At 45.4% G+C, this 23,141-nt stretch overlaps 1 protein-coding gene across 1 annotated transcript in view; it reads left to right on the forward strand.

Moving 5' to 3' along the window:
* The first annotated feature begins 11,080 nt into the window (after positions 1 to 11,080).
* Positions 11,081 to 23,141, forward strand: part of MKL2 (MKL/myocardin-like 2) — a 152,204-nt gene continuing 140,143 nt past the window's right edge. Inside the window, exons 1-2 of the mRNA XM_015405428.1 lie at positions 11,081 to 11,138; positions 16,573 to 16,630. The gene's annotated coding sequence lies outside the window, so the exon portion shown is untranslated. The remainder of the gene's footprint in view (positions 11,139 to 16,572; positions 16,631 to 23,141) is intronic.

Consider the following 23,141-nt stretch of genomic DNA (forward strand, 5'->3'; position numbering starts at 1 on the left):
TTTAGTCTCAGCTGTTCAGAGAGTTCCTTGTTCAGCCACTTTGGCTTCATTACCCGTCTCCCACCCTTCTTTCTTACCGGAACAGTTTGCGATTGTGCCTTAAGCACTTCATTTTTCAGCATCACCCATCCTTCCTGTGCAGATTTCCCCCTCAGCATTTCCAGCCACGGGATCCTACCTAATATTTATCTGAGTTTTTTGAAATCAGCTTTCCTGAAGTCCAGGATAAGATTGTGCCTTAAGCACTTCATTTTTTCAGCATCACCCATCCTTCCTGTGCAGATTTCCCCCTCAGCATTTCCAGCCACGGGATCCTACCTAATATTTATCTGAGTTTTTTGAAATCAGCTTTCCTGAAGTCCAGGATACGAGTCCTGGTTCCACATCCTTCTCTATGTCAAATTCCAAGCTGACATGGTCACTATTCCCCAAGGATCCCACAACGTTCACTTCATCAACCAGCTCTTCCCTGTTAATCAGGATTAAATCTAGGATAGCAGATCCTCTGGTTCCTACCTCCACCTTTTGAGAGATGAAGTTGTCCGCAAGACTATTCAAGAATCTGCGGGATGCCCCATGTCTAGCAGAGTTAGATTTCCAGCAAATATCTGGATAGTTGAAATCTCCCATAAGCGGCAGAAAAGAAGATTTTGAATCCCCTCTCTGCCATGAAAGCTTCCTAGGCGACCCTGGGCCAGTCATGTGACTCTCAGCCTAGCCTACCTCACCGGGTTGTTGTGAGGATAAAATGGAGGAGCCAGACTATGATGGAAGCTGTTTAGGGTCGGCTTTGGGAAGAAAGGCATGGTAAGCTATTTTAATTTATTGACTTCATTTATTCTCTCCCCTCCCTCCCTGTGAGGTAGGTTGGGCTGAGAGCGTGGGACTGGCCCAAGGCCACCCAGCGAGCTTCCTGGGCAGAGCGGAAGTTCAGTTCTGGGTCACCCTGATTTTAGCTGTTACACCATGTTGGCTCATAAATAAATAAATTGAAGTTGAACACTGTGAAGACCTTCCTGATGGTAAGCACGGCTTGACAACTGAACTAATTACCTGCATGGGGGAGGGTGGGAGTCTTTCCCTTCCTGGAGATTCTTCAAGCAGAGGCTGGATAGCCACCTATTGGGTTTCTTGCTGTGGGCAGGAGCTTCAGCTTGAGGTGGTCTACTCCGTCCTCTTCCAGTGCTGTGGTTCTGGATCGGCTGGCCACTGGGTGACATGCCTTCCTCCTCCTCCTCCTCTTCCTGGCAAGCTGGCAGATTGGATTGTCTCTGGGGCAGCATCAGCAGCCTGAAGTCATTTGGTGGTCCTCCAGTTTTGCTTTAAAGAGCTGCTTATCACACAGCTCGCCCTTCCGCTGTAGTTGGAAGCTGGTGTATCCCAATCAGCCAGACAGTATGTTTCACAGAAATAAAGACTTTGGGTCTTTCTGGCACTGTGAAGAATAGTTTTCCGAAGCCACCCTCCTGCCCCAGCATGAGTAATCGCTGGTGGAAACGTACGTCTTCACAGCTGTGATGGCACTTGACCACCCCGGCTCTTCTTTAAAGGAACCATAAGCCTGCAGGTGGATCAGGACATATTTAGGGTTGCGAGAATTTTGTGCAGATGGATGCCCTGCGTTTTTATGTGCTGGCTCCTAAGCCCTGCATATACTTGCTTAGCTGCAAGAGCATTATGTCCACATAGTATTGACTGTAATCTCATTTATTAATTTTGGAGCAGATTGCGCAGACAAGGGCCAACTAAAGCTGGGCTGAATGTGTAGAAAGCGGGGAGGCCCATTTAAAGCTCCACGCGCTCAGGTGGCAAGGAGAAATCTTCACCAGTCTTGGCGGGGGGGTGGGGGAGTGACTTTCCATTTGAGAGGCCCACAGGCTGGGGACAGTCAGCTGGGAGTGCTTTTTTGCCAGGAGCAGTGGAGATGCTGTGGATGTTTGTTACGAACATAAGAGATGCCAATGTTGGATCAGGCCAAAGGCCCATCCAGGCCAACATTCTGTCACACAGTGGCCAGAAATACCAGGGGCCATCAGGAGGTCCACCAGTGGGGCCAGGACATTAGAAGCCCTCCCACTGTTGACCCCCCCCCAAGCACCAAGAAGACAGAGCATCATTTGCCCCAGAGCCCCTATTGTGAGAAACTAATAACCACTGATGGACCTCTGCTCCATATGCTTATCTAATTCCCTTTTGAAGCCGTCCATGCTTGTAGCCGCCACCACCTCCTGTGGCAGTGAATTCCAAGTGTGAATCACTCTTTGGGTGAAGGACTTCCTCTTATCCATTCTAACCCGACCGCTCAGCAATTTCACTGAGTGCCCATGAGTTCTTATATTGTGAGAAAGGGAGAAAAGTACCTCTTTCCCTACCTGCTCTATCCCATGCATAATCTTATAAACCTCAATCATGTCACCCCTCGGTCGTCGTTTCTCCAAGCTAAAGAGCCCTAAGCGCCTTAACAGAAAGAGTTCCAACCCTTTTATCATTCGATAAAAAAGGTTACATATCTATTTGGTTGGTTGCTTCCTTCATAGTACTCTGGCTGTGCCATTTGCCCATCCAGGCACTGACCAGACCCAAGTGTAGCAACTTAACTATATCACGTACCTTTCAGCAGGGAACCATCTCATTTGTCCCGTCCAGTCCTGTTTCTGTGTTCTTGGCTGTCAGCCTTGCCCTCTTCCATTGGCAAATCAAGCATGCCAAGGATCACAGCCTCCATTCTGTATGCTGAAGGGCAAAACACAGACACTCCTGGACAGCAGAGCCCTGAGTCTCCTTGTGCAAAGGAGGTGTGTCGAGCAGACCTCTGGCCTGGCCTGCTGCTCAGTCAGGTGACTGGATGCACCAGCGGGCCAGCGCAAGCCCTCAGTGTTACACCTCTTGATGTTCTGCGTGGAAAGTATTTCTTCCCCACTTCAGTTTGAATTCTGAACTCAGCCATAGCTTTTGGGTTTTTACTGGGGGAGGGGCACAATTCTTATGCACACTGACTCAGGAGCAAGACACATCGATCCCAACGGTGCTCACTTCTACGTAAACTTGCTTAAGGTTGGACTGTGTAGAGATGTGAAGGCCCAGAAAAAAACCTGAAAAATTTGGAAAAAACCCGTTTTTCCCTGTTTTTTTCCAGGAAAAAACAGAAATTTTTGGAAAAATTGAAAAAAATGCTACATTAGCATTTCTTTTGTCTTTTCTAGATTGAAAGTCATTCTGTTACTTTAGGAACATAAAATATGACTATGGACATTTTTACTTGGCATGAAATGAGCACAACTAGCATATTAAAAATATAGTGTATCCAAACAATTATTACAAACAGAATACCCACCCACATGAAAAAACAAAACTGAAACCTTTTTATTTTCTTCTGACAATAGCACCTCCTAAAGGAAGAAATGCATCTTGTTCTTGCATTGGAGAGTTCAGTTTGTAACCTAGGACTGGCTTGTCCTCAGTGCACAGAAATTAGAAAATTTTTGGAAATTTTACATCTCTAGGATTGTGCCTTTATTTTCAGATGTAATGAGCAGAGTGCTTGGAAAGAACCACAGGTCTAAAAGGCATACATCTCTCACTCCACTCCACCACCACCACCACCCCTTAAAATACAGTCCTTGGGAAGAGGTGGCAACAAATAATAAGCCAGGTCCAGAAACCAAAGAGCAAGCTCCAAGAGTTCCGCTCTAGTTAGGATTAATAGCCGATTTCTCTGGGTTCCTCTTCAAAATTACCTCATTATTTATCCAGCGTGTGGTCTGCAAATAAAACAAACAGCTTCTATATATAAAGCAGAGTTGTTCTTAGCTTACATTACTGGGCATCATTTTCACAGATACAAGGCGGAATCTCAGGTTACTGGCACAGAAGGTTCTCTAGCTGGCGAGAACTGACCATTGCCGGGTTCCATGTGGTATTTGTAGGAGCGTAACTGGAAAGGGAGCTTTCTTTGGGGTCTGGAGAGACAAGGTACTGGCTCACAGGCAAGCTAGTGCCCTAATTGCTTGGGTCACCAACTGACCAGGAGACAAATCTGACTTGTTCTTTCCTAGTTATGCGCAGAAGGAACCTGCAGGGGTTGCTTTTATCTTCCCCGCTGACCATTTACCAAGCTGTCACTTAGCTTAGGGCCTATCAAGCCTCTTGGGAAGTCAACCATCTGTACTGTACTGTCCTGCCAAGTCACCCAGAAAAAGAGTCCTCTTGTGCCTTTAAAGAGAGGTTTAAAAGGAGATTAGATCAATTCATGGAGGATAGGTCTATCCAGGGCTCTTTTTGTAGAAAAAGTCCAGCAGGAACTCATTAGCATAATAGGCCACACCCAACAGCAAAACTCATTAGCATATTAGGCCACACCCTGACAGCACTGCTCATTAGCACATTAGGCCACACCCCCATGTTACCAGAAGTGTGGTCATCCAGCCACATCCACCTTTCCCTTCTTATTCTGTTTACCTTGTTTGTTGTCAAAACCCAGGGCCTTTTTTGTAGCAGGAACTTATTTGCATGTTAGGCCACACACCCCTAATGTAGCCAATCCTAATGAGTTTCTGCTGTTAGGTGTGGCCTATTATGCTAATGAGTTCCTGCTGGGCGTGGCCAACTCGGAAGCCAGCCGGAACGCTGTTCCTGCCCAAAAATAGCCCTGGGTCTATCAGTGGCTACTAGCCATGGTGACTGAGGGGAACTTCCACATTCAGCAGCACTAAACGTCTGACTCCCACAGCCAGGAGGCAACATCTGACAAGGTCTCAGCCTCTATACCCTGTTGTTGGTCCTCCAGAGGAACTGGTTGGCCACTGTATGAGACAGGATGCTGGCCTAGATGGACCATTGGACTGATCTAGTAGGACTCTTCTTAGGTTCTTATGGTTTGATATGGAGAAATCAGAAAGTGTGTTTTCATTTCCCAAAAGATGAAGCTCACAACAATGGGGCAGCTGCAGAGAAGGTCCTGCTCTTAGTGGCGGCTGCTAACTAAGCCTTGCCACTGCTTGCGTTCGGACTTTGGGCTTGTCAAATAGGATAATCCAATTAAAATCTTGCGTCTGTCATGCTTTGCGTAATGTACACAAAGGACTGAAGAATGTACTAACGATGTCAGACTCCGCTATGAGCTTGACACTGGTGTTAAAGTGAGGGGAAAATATCTTTGCTATTAATAGTTGGTGGCAAGCTAGAAGGACTTGATAAAAATTTCATAACTCATTTCTCCTGAACAATGTCAGTCTGTCATGTTGAACACACGCACACAGGGAAAACTTGGCCCGGCCAGCCACACGCAGCCTGACTGCTTGCCATGAAAGCAGCCAAAATCCAAATCAGACTGAATATGTTCCACATGTACCATATGCTATAGACTTGGAGGGGGCATTTCTGCACCACTGGAATCATGAAAGCTGAACGGTTCAACAGTGTATATCCATGTGTTCAAATGGCCTTCGTTCTGTGTTCAGAGGAGCCTCCTGTTTCCCCACTTTGTGGTTGGAACTGATTGTTCTCTTCTTTTTTTGCTGATGGACCCATGCAAATCCCTTCTCAGGCTGGGAAAGAGGATCCAAATGGGGGAGGAGAATGATGTAAGCTGCTTTGGTCCCCATTGCAGAGAAAGACTACTTTTCCTCCTGGGGGAGCATTGTTGCCAATCTCTAGGTGAGGGCTGGAGATCACTCAGAAAATAATAAAAAAACACATTCTGGCACCAGTGTTGTCTTTCTTTAACGCTGGACCCTGAGTGCTTGTGCTTCTGGGAGCCACTAAGCCAAGATTTCTGCAGGTTGCAATGAAAATTTCTTCTTTCTGGGTTGGATCCAGACTAAATTGGCAGTTTCCACTAATTCCCCCTTCCTGGTGCAGACCATCCCCACGTTATTCCTGGTTCCCCTGGCAGGGAGGGTTTTCAGCCCTTTTTCCTGACTCCATAAAGGAGATGGGGTGGAAAGTTCCTCTGTGCAGTGCTGAGTGAATGAGCATGGTTTAAGGTACTCCCCTGATATACATCTGACTACAAGTCATATCACACTTGTAACCCAGCACATCATGTGTATTGTGTATTTTGGCCCTTAATCTGTGTTCAGTAGGGGCTTACTGTTGTTGTTCAGTCGCAGCAACCCCATGGACCACATCATGCCAGGCCCTCCTGTCTTCCGCCATCCTCCGGAGTAGGGGCTTACTCCCAGGTAAATTTCTAGTCATATGATTGCAGTCATAGGGCCAAATCACCCATTCCGTAGGATGGGGGGCAGACCCAGGTTCTAATCTAACCCCCCCCCTCTCTGCCATGGGACCTTGGGCTAGTCATTCTCTTTCAGCCTTATCTTATTTTGCAAGGTTGTTATGAGGATGAAATGGTGGATAAAAGAACTATACAAATTGCCCTGGACTCCTCATGGGAATAAAATTGTGCAAAAGAGAGATGGTTACCCCCCACCACCACAGAACAACATACCAAAGAAAACATACAGAAACCCAATGTGAGATGAATTTATGGCTGATTCCCACTTCACGCTTGCCAAAGTACATCACTCTTTACAGCAATGCTCCCTGTGGAGCTGTGGAGTCTTGTGAGCTCTGTTCAGCCTAAGAGGCAGAGTGGGCCAATTTTGCCTGCTTTCCTTCTTCATTGCAGCCAGCTGGATTGCATGCCTTCTTTTCTACATGGGTTCCCTGCATATCAGAGCTGCGGTGGCTCAAGTGGTTAAGACGCTGAACTGCAGGCTGTGGAAGGTCAGTAGTTCAGCAGTTCGAGACCCGAGTGTGCCGCATAACGGAGTGAGCTCCCGTCTCTAGTTCCAGCTCCTGCCAACCTAGCAGTTTGAAAGCAAGAAATTGCAAGTAGAGAAATAGGGACCACTTCGGTGGGAAGGTAACAGCGTTTCGTGCGCCTTGGTGTTGAGTCATGCCGGCCACATGACCACGGAAATGTCTTCGGGCAGCGCTGGCTCTTTGGCTTTGAAACGGAGATGAGCACCGCAACCCTAGAGTCGGATTCGACTGGCTTTCGAGCAAGGGAACCTTTACCTTTACCTCCCTGCATATCTGCCATTAGTTTCTCACAGGTTAAAAATGGGCTGCTGGAGGAGAGGGATTGTAAAGAGAATTTACATCCATGGTAATCTGCTTGCACTTTGCAGGATCCAGACGAAAACTCCTGTATGGGCATGCCTTCTGTATCTTTGTAGTGAAATTGCTAAGTGGCTTTGGGCCTGGCAGTCACACACTCTCTGCCTAAGCTAGCTCACAGGGTTGTTGTGAGGATAAAATGGAGTTGAGGAGAGCAATGTATGCTGGTTCAGGTACCAGTTGGGGAGAATGGTGTACATAATGATGGAGGCTTCATCTAGACCAGCAGTGATTGTCTTTTGTACGTGCTTGGTCCTATTGTGCTTAATTTTTTGTGTGTGTGCAAGTTAAAAAATGATACCACGGCCTGGAGAGCTAGGCAATCTTTGGCAAGGATCAGGAGATGGGATTGCTGATCTGACCATCTCATTTTAAGTTTATTTTTACAAGTCTAATTAGATATCGCAGGGGAAAACATTCATGTAACTTTCCCCCATTCTAAACTTACACACACACACACCCCATCTAATAATGTGCCTTTTACTTTGTTTTTGGTAACAGGAACTTGGAAAGGAACTTTCTTTTGAGAAGCCTGTTTGGTTGTGCAATAAAGTCAGATTGTTTTCTTATGCTTATTTTTGGGGAAAGACGATGGTCCAGGACTTAAAGGAGAATCAGTTGTAAGACTTTTGTTTACAGGAATGTTAAATTGATTTGGCCTCCTTCCGCTGAGCATTTTTTCAAACCTCTGTACATAGTTTGTCAGTATTGCTAATGATAAAAGTTTTCCATTAGGAATTCTCTGCTTTGTCTGAGAGGTGCGCTTCTTACACTCTCATGTTTGGTTTTTTGGTGGGGGGTTTGATTAACGGAGAACAATAGAGGCTTCCAGTGGCAAAAATGTATAGAGAGAACCTCTCCTCTCTACCACTCAGAGGCACCTGATGAAGTTGACTGGCAATAGATACAAAAAGTCTATCTGAAGTCTCTGTTACAAAGTGTGGGTAATTATCACTAGCTTAATTACTTTAAAAAGATAAGAGGCAGATTCCTTGAGGATAGCTGCTGTTAACAAACAACTGATGTGCAGGTGCTGGTGTGTTCTATGGTCAGTTACTGCTGGTGTGAACAATCTTTTTTTTTCATGTACACAGTTGAATTTTGAAGGAATGCCACAGATTGCTCATGGGGGGCTTGTTTGGGCCAATTCACTGGGTGACCTTGCCTAGGCTGTTCTTTCATAAACTTTGGTGAGTCAGAATTTACTTCACCAGATGCAATCTCACAAGGCTGTTGTGCGGATAACACACATCACCTGGTGTTCCATAGGCAAAGGGCAGAGTAAAAAACCAATAGATCGGCGTACATGCATCCTCAAGCATCATCTTATTTTTTAAAAAAAGAATCTGCCGGGGGAAAAAAGCTAAGAAGAAGAAAAAAAAGATCCTGCCTAAATAAGGGGGGTGCCTGGGTAAGGAATTCACTTCCCCTGTCTATGTGCCCCTAGGTTAGATAATTGTATAAACTATGTAAACCGCTCCGAGTCTACGGAAAAAGGAGCGGTATAGAAATCTAATATGTATGTATGTACGCATATACAACTCAGAAACAGAAAGGGAAGCTTATTTTTATGAAGTGGAAAGTACTCTTTTCCTTTTGCTCCTGCAATGTTGTAGAAAGTCACAGCCAACTTTTATGCCAACTATGGCCCCGGTCACACGGGCCGGATATCACGGGGGGGGGGGGAGGCGTGGCTAATTGCCCCGGAGGAAACTAACGCGCGACTGCCCGAGCATACGTCCTGGTCGAGGTTCCGTGGTTCGGGGGAAATGCCAATCAGACGGGTATCCTGCAGCGCGGCACAGAAGCAGTGCCGCCCGATCGCCCTAGCAATCGCTCTTTGTGCGCATGTGCTGTTGGGCGCTGTTGCGCAACCTGCGGAGACGAACAGCGGCGGGCGCCGGATGCCATGTAAATCCACCAGAAAAGCGATCAGACGCCCGCCCTTGGCCTGCGTTTTTAGGAAACTAGTACCTCGTAGGTAAAGGTTCCCTTGCTCGAAAGCCAGTTGAGTCCGACTCTAGGGTTGCGGTGCTCATCTCCGTTTCAAAGCCGAAGAGCCAGCTCTGTCCGAAGACGTTTCCGTGGTCATGTGGCTGGCATAACTAAACACCAAGATGCACGGAACACTGTTCCCTTCCCATCGAAGCGGTCCCTATTTATCTACTTGCAATTTCTTGCTTTCGAACTGCTAGGTTGGCAGGAGCTGGAACTAGAGATGGGAGCTCACTCCGTTATGCGGCACACTCGGGTCTCGAACTGCTGAACTACTGACCTTCCACAGCCTGCAGTTCAGCGTCTTAACCACTTGAGCCACCGCAGCTCCTCGTAGGTACTAGTTTTTAACTCCGCACCTTTGGTGGGGAGCTACGGGTTCACCACGGGAGCACTGCGCTTCCCAGATGTTGGGGTGAGATCGCGCCTGGAAAATCCGCAGGACTCCCGCGGCAACTTTGCCGTGTGACTGGGGCCATTGTAGCGTTTTCAAGGCAAGAGGTGTTCAGAGGTGCTTTGCCATTGCCAGCTTCGGCATCCCAGCCCTGGTATTCCCTGTAGGTCTCCCATCCAAATCCAAGAGCGGACCCTGCTTAGCTTCCAAGATCTGATGAGTTTAAGCTAGCCTGGACTATCTAGGTCAGGCTATCCTACGGTACTTAGAGGTTTCCTGTTTATTACATGAATAAAACAGAACCCCAGCTGGACTTTGAATTTAAGCGAACAATAAGCTTTGGTGAGTCAGAGCTCACTTAACCAGAGGCATCAAGAGTGTACACCTGCAGGATAGCTCTCTCTTGCAGATGTACTCTCTCGATGCATCTGATTAAGTGAGCTCTGGCACTGCATCTGGTGAAGTAAATTCTGACTCACCAAAGTTTATGAAAGAATAAAGTTTGTTGGGAGTTTCAAGGTTTACCCACTGAGGTGGGAAAGGACCCAGTTTTAGTCTTGAAGATGCCACCAGAGCCAATGTTCCCTCTAAGCTGTGGAGTCTTGTGAGCAAAAATTCTACTTTGTGAGCTCCTGGCATTAAAGTTGTGAGCGAGCCATTTGGCTACTGCATAAATTAGTTTGCTCTGGAGCCCTCCTTCCTGAGCGAAGACAAAAATGTGTGAGCCGGAGGCTAAAAAACTGTGAGCTAACTCACACAAACTCAGCTTAGAGGGAACAGTGCACCAGGCCTGTTTTGTTCTGCTGGTACTGACGAACGTCTGGAATTCCTACTACGTGCATGTGTATATATATATTTATATGCCCACAGTGACACCCACCCACGCTCTCTCACGTGCATAGACCTCGTCCCACTAACAGGACTAGCACCCAATTCGCCCCTCTCAACTTCTGTTAAGTAAAGGTAAAGGTTCCCTTGCTCTGACTCTAGGGTTGCGGTGCTCATCTCCGTTTCCAAGCCGAAGAGCCAGCGCTGTCCGAAGACGTTTCCGTGGTCATGTGGCCGGCATGACTAAACACCAAGGCGCACAGAACGCTGTTCCCTTCCCACCGAAGTGGTCCCTATTTATCTACTTGCAATGTCTTGCTTTCGAGCTGCTAGGTTGGCAGGAGCTGGAACCAGAGACGGGAGCTCACTCCGTCATGCGGCACACTCGGGTCTCGAACTGCTGAACTACCGACCTTCCACAGCCTGCAGTTCAGCGTCTTAACCACTTGAGCCACCGCACTTCTGTTAGGCCCGCCTTAAACAAAGGGCCGAGGAAAACACCCGGATGAAGGGGAGCCCGCACGCGCCCTCCTCTTCCCCCGCCTCCCAACGCGAGAAGAGCAGAGCGACGCTTTGCCGCCCTCGCGCAGCCGCGCCCACAAACAGGAGGGCTTCGGTATCCGCGCGTGCCAGCACCTTTCCCCCCCGCCAATCCGTAAGGGGAGGAGGGCGCGCGCGCCCTCCCGCGCCCCGCCCCTTCTCCGTCCTCATGCTACCTAATCTCACACCGCTACTACAAAGTCTCGCCGCCAAGCCTCGCGAGAGGACATGTCCGCGGTAACGGCGGCGAGAGAGGGTGAGTGAGGGGCGGACTTGGGTTCGCGCGGGGAAGGACGCGGACGCGGGCGGTGCGTTTGTCATCTGCGAGGATTCGTTCTCTCCCCCACCCCCCGTTCCCGAGTGATGATGGCAACGAGCTATGCTGAGATGGGATAGGGGCGGTGGGCGAGGAGGAGGAGGAGAAGGTCCCGCCCGCCGCGCGTCCAGCGTCTCTGGGTTGGTCTGAGTGGCAACGGCAGGCTATTCCCTCAGGGTCCTCAGGGGGCGGGGCTTCCACGAGGCGCAGAGCCCCCACCAGGCTCCTCCCCCGAAGTGGCTACACAAGGCCAGCGGCGGCTTGAGGTCTAGCAGCATTTATTTAAATATGCATTTCAGATAGATTTTGTTAGTTTTTAAAGTGCCCCTGGGAATGCCTCCACCTCCGGGGGGGAGCTTAGCGTAGTTGGTTGCCTCTTAGAAGCATGTTGAAATAAATGTTCCTAGTCCTTAAGATGCCACTGGATTTAACATAAGAACATAAGAGAAGCCAATGTTGGATACGGTCAGTGGCCCCGTCCAGTCCAACACTCTGTCACACACCAGGTGCCATCAGGAGATCCACCAGTGGGGCCAGGACACTCGAAGTCCTCCCACTGTCGACCCCCCCCCCGAACCACCAAGAAACCAGATCAACACTTGCACACGAGCACCTATCACTCGTAGAGATGTGAATGCCCGGAAAAAAACTGGAAAAATTCAGGGGGGAAACGGTTTTTTCCCGTTTTTCCCCCTGAAGCCTTTTTATTTTTTTCCGAAAAATTGAAAAAAGAAAAGAAAAAGAATTGATTATGGAACGTTTTATTTTAACATGATGAATAAAATATTTTAAGACAAGATGTTCAAATATTTTCCAAATAATTTCTTTTATATATATATGGTATCAGATTGATCTAATTTCTGTGCACTGAGGACAAGCAAATCCTAGGTTACAAACTGAACTCTCCAATGCAAGAACAAGATGCATTTCTTCCTTTAGGGGGTGCGATTGTCAGAAGAAAATAGAAAAGTTTCAGTTTTGTTTTTGCATGTGGGTGGGTATTCTGTTTGTGATAATTGTTTGGATACACTATATTTTTAATATGCTAATTGTGATAATTTCATGCCAAGTAAAAATGTCCATAGTCATATTTTATGTTCTTAAAGTAACAGAATGACTTTCAGTCTAGAAAAGACCTAAGAAATGCTAATGTAGCATTTTTTTCAATTTTTCCAAAAATTTCCGTTTTTTTCCGAGCTTCAAAATTTCCGGAAATTTTACATCTCTAATACCTCGTGGCTAGTGGCCACTGATGGACCTCTGCTTCATATGCTTATCCCATTCCCTCCTGAAGCCCTCCACGCTTGTGCTCCAGCAGGGCTATCCCTTCCCCTTTGCGTTTCAAGCGCCAAGGAAGACTGCTCTGATAGAGAAGAGGGAGATCCTCTCTGCCCCACCAGGGTCCCACCTGTGAGCTCTTATAGGGCAGGCATTTTGAGAGAGAGGAGGGGGCCAAATAGAATATGATTTATTTGAAATATTTTTATCCCTCTTTAAACTTGTGAGATGCATTTTTCTACAAAGAATTGATGAGCTCAGGGATGGGGGGGAAACTGAACATGAATAAAACTTTGTTGGTCTTAAAGCTGCCACTGGACTCAAATTTTGTTCTGTCGCTTCAGACCCACCTGAATCTATGAACATGCCCAAGGTCAAATCTGCCTTGCCTCTGGAAACAATGTTGGTGATAGTTTTTTTTTTCAAGATGTGTGATGTTAAGCATTTATATAGCATTTATATAGCAGGACGTTCAGTTGCTGACCTAAGGCCCCAGTCACATGGCAGAGTTGCTGCGGGAGAGGCATGGAAGGTGGGCGGATTATCCGGGCGCGATCACACCCCAACCTCTGGGAAGTGGAGCGCACCCATGGCTTACCGCCGACAATGCGGATTTAAAAACTAGTACCTCCAAGGTACTAGTAAATGTTTGCCACGGGCTGCCTCCAGACGCCCGTGGTGTGATCGTGCCGGCGGGTGGCATTCCCCTCCGGTCCCTCGTTTACCCACTGGCGCCGAGGGAAGGACCCGTGCTGTGCCGCCGGTGCGTCTGATCCCTTAATCGCGGATCAAACTGCGCCGGGGCAATTAGCCACGCCTCCCCCCTGCGATATCTGGCCCGTGTGCCCGGGGCCAATGAGTAGCAGTTCTCTTACAAAGGAATTTCAAAAGGAGATTAGAAAGAGAGACTGCTGAATTGCAACTAATAATGAAGCTCAAGACAACGCATCCACCTGGACTTAATTGAGACCTAGGTTTTCCTGCCTCATTACCAATGCTGATTTCTCCATGCCTAGTACCCCTCTGCATATCACACCTAATCCACTCATGCCTGATGTCATTTGCCTGCTAATTCAGATTTGTCATCTGAAATCTCTCCACTTTCCAGTATATAGGACAGATGGACTCACATTCCAGCTGTGTCTGAAGAAGTGATCAGTGACTCATGAAAGTTCATGCCCTGCCACAGTTTTGTTAGTCTTTAAGGTGCTACTGGACTTTTACAGAGGATAATGTTGAGCAGCAGTGGACTCAGGACATACCTTTATTTGTGATTCATATCTGCTCTCTGGGACATGTGCTCTATTTATTATATACAGTTTTTATCCCTGGGGATGGGGGGAACCACCTAATCATGGCAGCCAAAAAGGTATCTTTCCTGGGGATAGTAGTTATAAAACTGTCCAAGTTTTGGGTGATTGGAAATGAGCATACACACATTGTACTGCACTGAACAGAAACATTCTAAACCATCTTATGCATGAATTGTTCCATCAAGCTTTGTGGGATATAATTGGTTTCGGGACTGTGGCTTTGTTCAGCTATGCAGTTATGTTACAGTATTGCTGTAATAATTGTTGGTACATGTTCTTTAAAGGTAAAGGTTCCCTTGCTCGAAAGCCAGTCGAATCCGACTCTAGGGTTGCTTCCGTTTCAAAGCCGAAGAGCCAGCGCTGTCCGAAGACCTTTCCGTGGTCATGTGGCCGGCATGACTAAACATCAAGGTGCATGGAACGCTGTTACCTTCCCACTGAAGTGGTACCTATTTATCTACTTGCAGTGTCTTGCTTTCAAACTGCTAGGTGGGCAGGAGCTGGAACTAGAGACGGGAGCTCACTCCGTCATGCGGCACACTCGGGTCTTGAACTGCTGAACTACCGACCTTCCAGAGCCTGCAGTTCAGCGTCTTAACCACTTGAGCCACCGCAGCTCCTTTAGTGTTCATGTAAAAGAAGTTACAGCTGTTCTTACTCTCTTGTCTCATTCAGAATATATTTCCTAATTTTTTCTTTAATAGGATGGTTAGTTTAGAGAGCTCTGCTGCACCTTAGTTTGACACTCTCCAGGATATCTTTTTAAATGTTGACTTCAAATAGAGCTTTAGTTGAGGCTAGTTCAGTTCTACATGTTTGCTGAAGTCTGGCGGAAGTTTACAGTGTAATTTTTATTGCAATACTGAGTGTTGATTCAGGGTCAACTTGTGCATATTCATAATGGGCTATGAGTAAGTGTCAGTATTGCTGGGATTTTCAGTCTGTTGTTGACTGTCCATTTTTGTCCCATGACAAGAATAAGAAATTAGGATTTCCTATTGAACTGAGTGTTGCTCTTGGAGTCTTGCCCTATCTATGAGCTGGACATCTGATCCTTCCTGGGAACTTCTGTGCTTTATAGAGAAGCCCCCTCTCTCATTGCCTTAGTGTGTAGGGGGAATCTTGTGGCCTAGTTGTCTTAAGACCATATTGCTCCTTCACGTTGTTTATTACATTTATTTGTTAGTTGCTTTTCAGCTGCAAAAGCTCTCAAAGTGTTGGGTGGGATAACTGCTTTTTTACTGGTGCAGCAACTGAATAGGCAGGAAATTCCTGTGTGCTGCAAGTAGTGTGATAATATTTACATAAAGTGTCTGATTGTATAAACACTGAACAAGAGCTATAATGCAGTGGTGGTAGTCCACTGATCTTTTAACTTTTATTTGTATGAGCATTACGCATACATACAGACGTAAGATGCCTAATACTTTCAACAGTGTGCTCGGTTCCGGGTATATTTACATTGATAGTAATGAGAATACTAAAAAGCTGGAGTACGCTAACCAGCTACTGTCCTCAGGTGACCCCATGTTTGCTTTCTAGTCTTCTAGGAATCCTATGCATCTTTTGAGGCTTAGGTTTGCATCCAGTACACATTTTGTATACTGAAGGGAGACATTTGACAGAAAGCAGCTCTGCAACAGAGGGTTTCTCAGTCCATTTTATGTACAGGCTGCTTCCTCTTTATCCTCCTTGTATCTTTGTGCAAAAGCAAGTAACTTTATGTCAGATTGTTTAGGATTGACCTTTGGGGGAATGCTACAGTTTCTTAATGTGGACTATAAATGGGAAAAAAAAACGTTGTTGGTTACACTTATGGTCCCAGTACTCCTACTGTGACTGTGACTGAAATGTGAAAAGGCTTCTTGCACTGAAGGAAAGCTCAGTGGAATGCATCTGCAGGACCCAAATTCTGAATGATCAATGGCCCAACAGTTCTCACAGCAAATGCTTGATATTATTTTAAGCTTTACCCCTGAGTTGGGCTTCAGGTTTATAATGGAGTTCTTTCAAACATCTCATTCTTCCCTCGAGGGAATTGTGAAAGGAACATTCTAGGTTCAGTTCTACATAAAAACATCAAAGCAGGGTTTAATCTTAAAATACTAATAATCAGGGCTATTTTTGGGCAGGAACGCACAGGAACGGAGTTCCGGCTGGCTCCCAAGTTGGCCACGCCCAGCAGGAGCTCATTAGCATAATAGGCCACACCCAACAGCAGAAACGCATTAGGATTGGCTACATTAGGGGTGTGTGGCCTAACATGCAAAGGGGTTCCTGCTACAAAAAAAGGCCCTGGGTTTTGACAACAAACAGGGTAAACAGAATAAGAAGCAAAAGGTGGGTGTGGCTGGATGAGCACACTTCTGGTAACATGGGGGTGTGGCCTAATATGCTAATGTGCTGTGCTGTCAGGGCTGTGGCCTGATATGCTAATGAGTTTCTGCTATTGAGTGTGGCCTATTATGCTAATGAGTTCCTGCTGGGCTTTTTCTACAAAAAAAGCCCTGCTAATTATGATGTCTAGTTAATGCAGTATTCATCTCTCACATGTTTAACTAAATGATGAAATGTGTTCTGTGCAAGTTTTGTTGAATGTGCTCTTCTGACTAGCCGTAGTTTCTCTAAATTAATCCTTGTGTTGTGGTTAGCTGAAACAAGGAAAGTTGGAGCCACCTCCCATTGCATCAGGAGCTAGGATTGCAAAGTCTTTATATGTGCATACTAAATACATTTTGAAGGAACTTCACAGGCCTCTTTTTTGTGTGTGATTAATTTTTCAGGTTCACCAGAGGCCTTTTGATTGTAAGGGGATACGATTTTGAGTGATTTATTACTGAGGTAAGTGAAAGTTTTCATACCGGCATGCATTAATACCGTTCATATCATCTTTTTAAACTGATTATAAGGAATGGTCTCTGGGAGCTATCGAATCTACCTGCTTTCTTCAAGGTACTCATAAAGTCATAAGTTTACCCCCGCTTTGGACAGCACTATGATTTCCACTGTTTGCTTGCACATTCTTGGATGCCATATAAATATTGCATGGGTCACAGTTTGCAGTCTTTTTTGCTGGGTTGGGGTTTTTTTTGCACCATCTACCAATAAGGGCTTAGATCCGGAACCTGTTTGATGAGTGGAAGACATTTGTTCCCTCCCCAACAGTGTCCGTATCTTTTTGGAGGCTGCAGGTGAGGTGGGGAAGTCTTCAGTCTCTCCATATGTGAGTGGAAGTACAATTCACTTGCCTGGCAGGATCCTTGGATTCAAGCCAATATATTTTCTTTATCATGTTTCATAGTTACATTTTCAAATCAAAGCAGGTTCTTACTTCTGCGGCAGTTTTTCTTTTGCAAATGTTCTGTTGTAAAACAAGTGACCTAAGTTTCTCATTCATGGATTTTAATGTGTGAATTCTGACTTTTAAAAAGATCTGTTTGAAAGTTTGTGTTCCCTTGTACTTTAATGTTATCAAAGCCTTTATCAAGGTCTGAATGCTAGGTATGTCCTTTGAAATAACTGAAGAATTACAAAATGAAGTCTAAGAATTCAATATTTTGATATACAGTGTGTCTCAGATGCCTTTTGATTAGCCTGCTTAATAACAACAGCCAAATGTATAGTACAGTGTGTATTAAATAAAGATGCAAAATGTGGTATTTTCTAAAAAAGGTTATTAGTTCCAGTGGCCAAGATCTGCAGAACTGTGAAACTAACTCTGTAATCCCAAGCAGCCTTTGGACTTCACTGCCAAACAGCAAACTGCTTTTGACCCCACAGAAAGTTTCAGAGTCGGACTCGACTGTGAGACTGAACAACAACAACAGGGCCAATTGTCTGAATTAAAAGTTCTGAATTCCCCTAGGCTAGAGCAAGCCACGTGTGAGACTAACAAGCTGTTTGGATCCAGGCCAGGGCATTTAAGGGATGGGCACAGGCTCTGTATAAATCCTAAGAATTGTTGCCCTAGGAATTCAATAATTGACAGTGCCATTACTGCTATACTTAGCAAGACACTTGCCTGATCAACCCATCAGTTATAGAAGGAAACATGTCTTTAATTTGGCTTTGTTTTTAAAATCAGTAGAAGCAAATTCTTCAGAAATAGATGCAGCTTGCTTCAGAATGAAGGCTCTTAATGTAATATATGTATGTAAAGTCAGCATTTTAATACTAGCATTCTAGTTATAAAAGTGGTAATATGAACAAGAGCCTGTGAATGTTCAGAAATTCACACAGCACAGTGAATTATAGCTCCTGTGGGCTTTTTGAAAAGCAATATTTATTGGTAGTGTCTCATAGTAACTGAATTCTGGACAGCAAAATCAAAACAAGTTCACCATCAGTTACTGATCCACCGCCTCGCCGATACTGGGATCCAGGGGCTTGCCTTGCAATGGCTCGTTTCCTTCCTCCAAGGTCAGGGACAGAGGGTGGTGTTAGGGGAACAGACTTCCCAGAGGTACCCACTGGTCTGCGGGGTCCCTTAAGAGGCGGTGCTGTCCCCGGTGTTATTTAACATCTACATGTGCCCCCTCGCCCAGATTGCCCGGAGGCATAGGCTAGGGTGTCATAAATACGCTGATGACACCCAGCTATATCTGTTGTTGGGCAGTCAGTCCGACTCTACCCCAGGTGACCTGGAGGGGGTGCTTCAGGACGTGGCGGGCTGGCTTATACTGAGTCGATTGAAATTGAATCCAACAAAGATGGACGTCCTGTGCTTGAGTCGGAGCAGTCCGGGGGTAGGGATCCCACTACTGGCCTTCGATGGGACGCCATTGGTGCCAGTGCCAAAGGTTAGGAGCTTGGGTGTGCTCCTGGATGCCACCTTAACAATGGAGGCCCAGGTAGCAGCCACTGCCAAGGCAGCCTTTTACCATCTATGGCTGATTAGGCAGCTGGTTCCCTTCCTCGAACGCAGTGACCTGGCAACAGTGATTCATGCTGTGGTCACCTCAAGATTAGACTACTGCAATGCTCTCTACATGCGGCTGCCCTTGTCTCAAATTCGGAAGCTGCAGCTAGTGGAAAATGCAGTGGCCAGGCTGTTGATGGGTCTCTCAATATGGGACCACATCCAGCCTGTACAGAAGGCATTGCACTGGCTGCCAATAGCTAACCAGATTCGTTTCAAGGTGCTGGTTTTGACCTTTAAAGCCCTATATAGTCTGTGACCTGCCTACCTGAGAGACCACCTTTCCCCATACATGCCCCAGATTTCCCCATACATGCCCCAGAGAGCACTGAGGTCAGGGTCGCAACAACGCCTGACTCTCCCTGGCCTGAAAGATGCCAGGTTGACCATTACTAGAGCCAGGGCCTTTTCAGTGGTGGCTCCATACTGGTGGAACGAGCTCCCAGAGAACATCAGGGCCCTGTGGTACCTTTTATAGTTCTGCAGGGCCTGCAAAATGGAGCTCTTCCACCAGGCTTTTGATTAGGAGCTGCCACTGATAAATGAGCCACTGGAATACATCATGGCCCTATGATATACTGTTGGATACCACCTTTCATTTAAGGGATTGTTTAATGAATGCCGCCATCCACTGTATTCTCCATGTTAGTATTTTATGTAGTTTATATGAATTTTATTGTATTTATGCTTTTATTGTGTTGTAATTACAGACTAATAACAGAAAGAGTTTAAAAATGCAGCCATTCTATGTAGTGAGGATTATGAGGGATTATGTCATGTTCTACCATGTATTGAATGAATGAAGACCATGTTGTGATGAAAGTAGTGTGTATGGTTAAGGGTTTGCGTGACCTATCAGTGTATGTTTCCGCAATATTATCCATCACAAAATGGTCCCAGCACTTTTGTCTCCATGTTCTGATGTCTGGTGGGTCTGGGGCTTTCCATACAGCCGCCACGGTTAATCTTGCGGTGGCCAATAGGATAGAAGTAAGAGTTGAGATGTTCATGATCAGAGATTCTCCGTCTACTAGCTGTAATAAGATTACTGTTGGGTCTAGAGGGAGTTTTTGAGAAGTGATTGCGGTGATTTCCTCTATCACTTGTCTCCAGAAAGACTGTATTATCGGACACTCCCACCAACAGTGGAAAAAATTACTGACCGCCCCGCATCCTTTCCAGCAGAGATGATTGTAGGTGGGATGCATGTCGTAATCTCTCCGGGGAGAGGTACCATCTCGTTTGGAGTTTAAAAAATTGTAGCCTTATGGAAAATATTCTAGATTTGCCAGCATGTGAGTTCCATATCTTTGTCCATTGTTGGGTAGATAGTTGTCTTCGAAGGTCCTTATTCCAAGCGGTCTTGTTAGACATAGATTTTTCATTTTCATTTTCCAGCAAAGATTTGTAGATATGTGATAAGACACCTTTCGTTTTGTCAGGTGTTTCTCCTAGGATGTGTTCGAATACTGTTTTAGGTCTGGAAAATTATCCCTGTTCCTTTGCCCAATCAATCAGACTTTTGAGTTGATATTATTATTATTATTATTAGATTTGTAGATATGTGATAAGACACCTTTCGTTTTGTCAGGTGTTTCTCCTAGGATGTGTTCGAATACTGTTTTAGGTCTGGAAAATTATCCCTGTTCCTTTGCCCAATCAATCAGACTTTTGAGTTGATATTATTATTATTATTATTGTTGTTGTTGTTGTTATTGTTGTTATTGTTATTGTTATAATAATAATAATAATAATAATAATAATCCTTTCGATTTATTGATCGCTCTTTCCCACACACCTGCGGGCTCAGAGCGATTTACAGTTACTCTTTGACAATTGGACTAACAATATTCGTGGGGGATAGGGAAGACAACATACAGCATTTTTAATTACACACACATAGTTTTAGCCAGGAGATTTTAGATTGAAATATTTCTTCAAAATGAGATTTTGGGTGGAGGTGTCCTTTTGGGGTGAGATCTTGTAGTCTGCGGAGTCCAGCGTTCGTCCGTTGTTCAAAGGCATCAGGTTCACATCCTGAAGTAAACTAAGGTTGGTTGGTGAAAGTGGACACGGGAGATACCTTCGGTTCCAGTACTTTTCTGTGCATATCCCAAATTCTTAAAGTGGCGTTTAAGAATGCGTTATCAACTATGGTCTTAGGTAGATTGGCTTTAGGCATCCATATCGTGTCTGGAAGTGAGAAGGGACGTACATAAGCTTGCTCAATGTAGCACCAGCTTGGAGTGTGATAATTCTGAAGCATTTTTATTAGGTTACCTGGAGGTGATATCAGCGATGAATGGCAAAGATGATGATGGATCAGAGACGTATAAAGCCATGTTGTCGGCATACCCGCCAGGGGCTCTATAGCGAAAGCAAATATAAGTGGCGAGAGCGGGCATCCTTGCCTTGTTCCTCTTGTGGGAGAAAAGAAAGCCAAATTTACATTGTTGACCCTCACCCTGGATCGAGGATTTTGGTAGATTGCTCTTAAGGCCATTAAGAAGTTTGCACCAAACCCCATGCACTGAAGCAGTGTTAATAAGTATGAAATTTCGATAGAATCGAAGGCCTTCTCAAAATCTAAGGTCAGAATCAGAAATTCTTCCTTGGAGCACCTGCCTTGTAAGATCACATTCAGGGACTGTCATATATTTTCCGTGATCTGTCTGTTCGGGATGAACCCCGTCTGGTTGGTGTTGATGATATCAGGAGCCACATTCTTAAGACAGTTTGCCAAAATTGTTGAAAAAAGCTTAGCATCATTGTTAATCAGAGCAATGGGGCGATAAGATGCTGGATTTGTTGTGTTTTTGTTCTTCTTGGGAATGACTGTAATTGAGGAGTCTGACCAGGATGGTGATAGGATTCCACCTTTTAGGGCCGAGTTGAATAGGGCTAATAAAGGGTCTGTTAGAGAAGCGCGAAAAGTTTTGTATAGTTCAGCCGGGAGGCCATCAATACCCGGAGCTTTATTGGATTTTGTCTGTTTGATTGCATCTATCACTTCCTTTTGCGTTACAGGGCTGTCCAGTGCCAATGCTTGGGCTGCAGATAATGATTTAAGTGGAGCTAGTGAATCGAAATAAGTGTTGATTGAGCTCATTGTCAGATAAGATGACTGATGTAGCTGATCATAAAATTTTGCGAAGATGTCCGCTATGTTTTTTGAAGTGGTATGATTTCCCCCCCGTGGAGATTTAATAGAGCCGATGACCGCTTTCTTTTTTAATCTTTCACCCTCCACGCCAGAAGTTTCATATTTTCCCCCGATTTATGCCAGAATTTTAATTTAAGTATCAACAGATTCCGCTTGACTGAATTAACTTCCAAAGAATCAAGAATTTTCCGTTCCGCTTGTAGTTTGAGATATGTTTAGTTATGTACCGTTCTTTTATGTTCCTGCTCCAGATTAGATTCAGTGTGTCTAGTCTCAACTTCTGTGTTTCTTGGTTTATGTGGATGGTTGCTGAGATGATGGATCCTCTCAGGACAGCCTTCAGCGCATCCCTTTGTATTGCTGGATTTGTTTCAGTATCCTTGTGTATTTCCAAATAGTTTAAGATTTCGTTATTCAGTTTTTCTGTGATTGATGTTCTTAATAGAATGGACGCATCCATGGACCACTGTCTGTCCATTTTCTCTTCCATCAGGTTTTGAAGATGGCAGTCCAACCACGCAAGGTCAGATAAATGACGCGGGCCAATGTTGGTGGAGTGCAGAGAAGACTTTAGTGACGAAGATATCAGGATATAGTCAATCCGAGTGAACACCTTGTGCCTGGCAGAAAAGTAGGAATAATCCCGTTCTTGAGGGTGCTTTGCCCTCCAGGTGTCTGTAAGATGAAAGGAGTCTAGGAGCTTTGCCAGTTTGGTCAGAGAGTGTTGTTGGTATTGTTTCCTGCACAAGCCTCTTTTATTCCTTGTTGGATTGCTTCCCTCAATATTTTTTAAAATTGTTCTATTGATAAGTCTTCAATCAGGGTGTTTTCGTCTATCTCCTCTTCCTCCTCTCCTGCATTTGTCACCATTTTACTTATTCCGTTGCACTTAATCACTAGTAATTCCACTCTAAAAAAGTCTTTGGATTTCTTCTTAAAGTTATTAAATAGCCTCACCCGAGAACATCACAAAAATTCCCCTATAAATAAGAATAAACTTACAGAGACAATTCATCTTCTTCAGAATATTTTTCTGGCCGCTGTATCTCTTCATTCCAAACCATGCAGCTTAGGGTAGTTTCACTTCCACTTTACTTTTCTCTTTGTTTCTGGTCACTCACAATCATTTGTTCTTATATTCCTTCTCCTGTTGCTGTATTCGTTTCAGTCCATTCATTTAAAATGGTTGGCTGCAGCTAACTGGAACATGGCGGCCATGTTCCATCCCGTATGCCACTCCAGCTTCGGGGCGAATAATTGGACACCCCCCC

This window comes from Gekko japonicus, unplaced genomic scaffold, assembly GCF_001447785.1.
Source record: "Gekko japonicus isolate JY-2015 unplaced genomic scaffold, Gekko_japonicus_V1.1 scaffold1527, whole genome shotgun sequence".
NCBI classification, from domain to species: Eukaryota; Metazoa; Chordata; class Lepidosauria; order Squamata; family Gekkonidae; genus Gekko; species Gekko japonicus.